This window comes from Chelonoidis abingdonii, chromosome 3 (assembly GCF_003597395.2).
Source record: "Chelonoidis abingdonii isolate Lonesome George chromosome 3, CheloAbing_2.0, whole genome shotgun sequence".
NCBI classification, from domain to species: Eukaryota; Metazoa; Chordata; order Testudines; family Testudinidae; genus Chelonoidis; species Chelonoidis abingdonii.
In genome coordinates, this window is record NC_133771.1 from 154,291,810 (window position 1) to 154,297,388 (window position 5,579).

A 5,579-nucleotide genomic window follows, 5' to 3' on the forward strand; every position below is an offset into this window, starting at 1 on the left:
CACTTCCGCTTCCGGGGCGCCCGGGCAGCGGACTGCGACGCCGCCATCTTGGAGGGAGGCCCAGGCGCGGGGACTTTCCCTAGCCTCATGGGAGGGGCGGGCTCAGCGCCGCTGCGCTCCTTTGGGAAGCTTGGAGTCAGGGGGGCATCGCGGCCGCGGGGCCCGCAACACCATCAGCCTTGGTAGCCTTCGCCGGGGCCGGCAGAGGCTTCGGCTCCCCGGCCGTGGGCTGCTGCAGGGAGGAGCTGGGTGTCCCGCTCCTTACACCCGCCCACCTCTGCTCTGCTCTAGGGCTGCCCGTGCCCAGGGCCCGCCCTTGGAAGTAGCAGCCCGGGGTCCGCCTGGGATTCAGGATCAGCTGGCCTGGTTTTTATCCCTGGGACGTGTAGCTCTTGGCTGCCAGAGGGAGGCCAGGCTGAAGTTAGACCAATTGTAAAAGTTACCTGGGGCTTGGGCCTCCTCATTAGATGGTGCCTCTTGGACCCTCTCTTAGCACAGTTGAGTCCTGGTGCTTGATTGGGGCTCCTAAGTAACCATGATAAAATAATAATAAATAGAGCCTTTTTTTATACCTATCGCTGCATTGCTTCATCAGCCCCAAGGTATAGAGTCATAGAAATGTAGGACTGGTAGGGGTCTCAGTAGGTCATCTAGTCCAGTAGCATATACTCAGGGCAGGACTAAGTAAACCTAGCTGTCCCTGACACGTCTGTGTCTAACTTGTTCTTAAAAACCTTCAATGATGGAGATGACACACCCTCTCTCGGCAATTTATTCCAATGCTTAGCTACGCTGACAGTTAAGAAGTTTTTCCTAATGTCCACTCTAAAGCTTTGCTGCAATTTATACCCGTTCTTCTTCGAGTGCTTGCTCATATCCATTCCAGTAGGTGTGCGCGCGCCGCGTGCACGTTCGTCGGAGACTTTTACCCTAGCAACACTCGGTGGGCCGGCAGGGTGCCCCCTGGAGTGGCGCCGCTATGGCGCCTGATATATACCCCTGCCGGCCTGACCGCTCCTCAGTTCCTTCTTACCGCCCGTGTCGGTCGTTGGAACTGTGGAGCGCAGTCTAACTTTCTCCACATCCCTAGCGATTCTTTCATTTTTTCTGTAAATTCTGTATATAGTGAACTTCGTTAGTAGTTAGTAGTTAGTTTCACTTAGTATACTTTTTCTTTGTAGTTAGTTATAAGGGATCGGGGGTTAGGCCGTCCCCTACCCCGGTACTGGGCTCATGCCCGGATCACCGGGCTTCAAGCTGTGTGCGGCCTGCCGTTGGCCGATGCCCACAGGCGACCCGCACGATTCCTGTCTCAAGTGTTTGGGCGAGTCTCACCTGACGGACAAGTGCAAGATTTGTAAGGCGTTCAAGCCCCGAACCAAGAAAGAGCGGGACGTTTGCCCGAAGCAGTTGCTGATGGAGGCAGCGCTCACTCCACCACCCTTGGCACTGTCCGTGGCACCGGGAACAAGCGTCTCCTCGGCACCGCACCGCATGCCCTCGGAGAAGACGTCTCACCAGTCTCTGGCACCAGCTTCTGGTTGGTACTGCTTGCTCTCTCCGTGGAGCAAGAAGCGTAAGCCTCCTGCGGCTGCTATTCCCGCGCCGCAGTCAGAGCGCTTAACCAAAACAGACCGCCCGGCACCGACTCCACCTGCCGCGGCCTCGAGGTCTGTTGCACCGTTGATTCCGGCCTCGGAAGGGCCGTCGAGTCCGGTGCCTATTGGCTCCCCGGCGCGTGCCGCGATTGAGCTCATTGTGCCTTCCACCCTGGAGACGTTCTCAGCTGCACGAGACCTCATTGCGATGACAGAGCTCGAGCTGCCTCGACCCCCGGCACTGCCGGTGCGGGTCACACAATCTGTTGGCAAGCCGGCTCTCGTGTGACCTTCTTCACCCGGCACCATGGGACTCCGTCGTTCCAGGTCCCGGTCCAGGTCCCACAGACGTTCACGGTCTCGTCATCGCTCTCGATCCCGCTGCCACTCGCAGTCCCGGTACCGTTCCCCATCAAGGTACTGGTTGTACTCACGGTACCGCTCGCGATCCCGGTCGCCGTCCAGGCATCACTGGCACCGCTCCAGATCTCGGCACCGCTCCCGGCACCGTACATCACGCAGCCGATCTCGGCACGGCGGCTCTCGGCACCGGTCGACCTCCTGGCACCGGGCTGGTCGTAGGTCCCGGTTGCCTTCACGGCACCGGCGGGACTCCTGGTACCGCTCCCCGGCACCGCGCAGAGACGATTCTACTGCCCTCAGAGATGTTCCTCACATGCTCTCCGCCGTGGCCATCCCACCAGCCGTCCGTCTCCTCTCATGCCAACACGGCATCTTATGGGGAGTCGGACAATCAAGGTCCTCATCAGTGGCCCTTTTGGACTCCGTGGGCTTACCACCAGAGCCAAGGTAGCCACCACCCGCCGCCACACTCCGTTCCCTCCGACCAGAGAGCACCGGAGTCCACGGCGAGCAGACCCCCTCCAGCGAGCATAGAGCAACCTCCCGCCCAGGACACGGACCAACAAGAGCAAGCCATGGATGCCCCACAGGACCAAGAGTCTCTCCAAGACCCTTTGGTCCCTGGAGTCTCGTCCTCTTCTTCCCCGGACAAGGCTGTGGCGGGAACCGCAACGTCAGGGCCGCCACCTATCGACCTCAGGTCTCACCAGGACCTCCTACGCCGGGTGGCCTTGAACATAAACTTACCTGTGGAGGAAGTTCCTGAGGTGGATGACCCAGTGGTCAGTATCCTCTCAGCGGAGGCCCCAACAAGGGTGGCGCTCCCCTTCATTCGTTCCATCCAGGCACGAGCCGATACAATCTGGCAGACCCCGGCTTCGGTGCCTCCTACAGCAAAAGGAGTTGAGCGAAAATATATGGTCCCGTCAAAAGGGTATGAATACCTTTATGTCCACCCTCCGCCTTGCTCGTTGGTAATCCAGTCCGTAAACGAGCGAGAGTGACATGGCCAGCAAGCTCCTGTGCCCAAATCCAGAGAGGCGAGGCATATGGACCTGCTGGGCAGGAAAATCTACTCTGCGGGAGGCCTCCAGCTCAGGGTCGCGAATCAACAGCCCTCCTGAGTTGTTATAATTTCAACACTTGGGAGGCAGTGGGGAAATTTGCAGAGCTTGTCCCGCAGGACTCCCGGCAAGAGTTCTCAGCTCTCCTGGAGGAGGGGAAAAAGGTTGCGAGGACCTCCCTTCATGCCTTGTTGGACGCTGCGGATTCAGCGGCTAGAACTCTTGCCTCAGGGATGGCTATGAGATGTATTTCGTGGCTGCAAGCGTCTGGTCTGCCACCTGAGCTGCAGTACACAATACAGGACCTACCCTTTGACTGTCAGGGTCTCTTCTCCCAGAAGACAGACCCTCGCCTCCAGAGTCTGAAAGACAATCGCATGATTATGCGTTCGCTGGGAATGCACACGCCGCAGACTCAGAGACGGTCCTTCCGTTCCCAGCCCCAATAGTCCTACCCCCCACCTCGACCGAGACAGGACTTCTCCAGGAGGAGAGCCTGGATCTCTCATAGACGCCAGTCTGGCCCTCAAGGGGGTAACAACTCCGGTCCCACCAAACCACTGGCGGGACCGAAACCTAACTTTTGAAGGTGCGCTCGACAGCACCGTACCAATTTCCTCCCAGGATCCCGCTCAGTTCGCCAACCGCCTCGCTGCTTTCTTCCCTGCCTGGTCCCAGCTAACATCAGACCGCTGGGTCCTCAGCACGGTGGAATGTGGCTACCGTCTTCAGTTTATTTCGACCCCGCCTTCCCACCCTCCCTCCTCATCCCTCTTCAGGGACCCCTCTCACGAGCAACTCCTCCTATAGGAAGTTTCGAAGCTCCTTGCGTTGGGAGCCATAGAGGAGGTTCCAGAGGACTTAAGAGGCAGAGGGTTCTATTCCAGATACTTCCTAATTCCCAAGGCGAAAGGCGGTCTCCGGCCCATCCTGGACCTACGAGCTCTGAACAAGTACATCAAGAAGCTCATGTTCCGCATGGTGTCCCTGGGAAACATCATTCCTTCCCTCGATCCCGGAGATTGGTACGCTGCTCTCGACATGAGGGACGCATATTTTCATATCGCGATTTACCCACCGCACAGGAGGTTTCTTCGCTTCGTGGTGAATCGTCATCACTATCAATTTGCGGTTCTTCCCTTCGGCCTTTCCTCGGCCCCTTGAGTTTTTACGAAGTGATGGCGGTAGTCGCCGCCTACCTCCGTCGTCGTCGCATTCATGTCTTCCCATACCTTGACGACTGGCTGATTCGAGGGGCTTCCGAGGCCCAGGTGACCGCGCATGTAGACTTCATCAAAGATCTAGGATTAAACCATCTAGGTTTAATCATCAATCTAGACAAATCCATCCTGCATCCTACGCAGAAAATAGAATTCATAGGGGCGCTGCTGGACTCCAATCGAGCAACAGCCAGCTTGTCTCCTCAGAGGTTCCGATCTATAGTTTCTCTTGTTCAGGGGCTCCAAGCCTTCCCCACAACCTCTGTCCACACCGCGCTCGCTCTCCTCGGTCACATGGCTGCGTGCACTTTCGTGACAAAGCACGCGAGACTATGCATGCGCCCTCTGCAAGTCTGGCTCGCCTCGGTCTATCGGCCATCCAGGGATGCCCTGGACATGATAATCACAATACCGTCGCACGTGCTGGGATCCCTCAACTGGTGGTTGGACCCCGCCCTGGTGTGTGCTGGTCGACCGTTCCATCCACCTCAACCCTCGCTGTCCCTAACAATGGACACTTCCTCTCTGGGGTGGGGCGCACACCTGGGCCATCTGCGTACCCAAGGTCTTTGGTCCTTGCCGGAACTCCAGCTCCACATCAATGTCCGCGAGCTCAGGGCAGTCCGGTTGGCGTGCCAGGCCTTTTGCCAACAGCTACAGGGCCGTTGTGTTGCCATTTTCACGGACAACACAACGGCCATGTATTACATAAACAAACAAGGAGGAACACGATCTTCTCCTCTTTGCCAAGAGGCAATGCAACTGTGGGACTTTTGTATAGCCCAGTCAATAGACTTGATAGCCTCCTTCCTCCCGGGGGTCCGGAACACTCTAGCGGACCGCCTGAGCCGGTCGTTCCTGACACACGAATGGTCCATCCATCCGGACATCCTGCTTTCTGTTTTCTGGAAGTGGGGCTTTCCCCAGATAGACCTATTTGCCTCCAAGGAGAACAGGAAGTGTCAGGTGTTCTGCTGCCTGCAGGGTCGCTCTCAGGGCTCTCTCTCGGACGCTTTCCTCATTCCCTGGAAAGGGTGTCTCCTTTATACCTTTCCACCCTTTCCCTTAGTCCACAGGGTCCTGCTCAAGCTCAAGCTACGCAGAGACAAGGCCAAGCTGATCCTAATCGCTCCGGCATGGCCGAGACAGCATTGGTACTCCATGCTGCTCGACCTGTCCCTAGTGACTCCGATACCACTGCCCCTCTACCCAGACCTTATAACGCAGGACTTCGGCAGGCTTCAGCACCCGGACCTTCCGTCCCTGCACCTGACGGCGTGGCTTCTGTCTGGTTAAACGAGTCTGAGCGCCAGTGCTCCAGCCAGGTTCAGCAG

At 57.6% G+C, this 5,579-nt stretch overlaps 1 long non-coding RNA gene across 1 annotated transcript in view; it reads left to right on the forward strand.

Annotated features, from left to right (window-relative positions):
* Nucleotides 1–207: 207 nt before the first annotated feature.
* Nucleotides 208–5,579, forward strand: part of LOC142046601 (uncharacterized) — a 10,559-nt gene continuing 5,187 nt past the window's right edge. The window contains exon 1 of the long non-coding RNA XR_012655599.1: nt 208–529. This is a non-coding gene — a long non-coding RNA (uncharacterized LOC142046601). The remainder of the gene's footprint in view (nt 530–5,579) is intronic.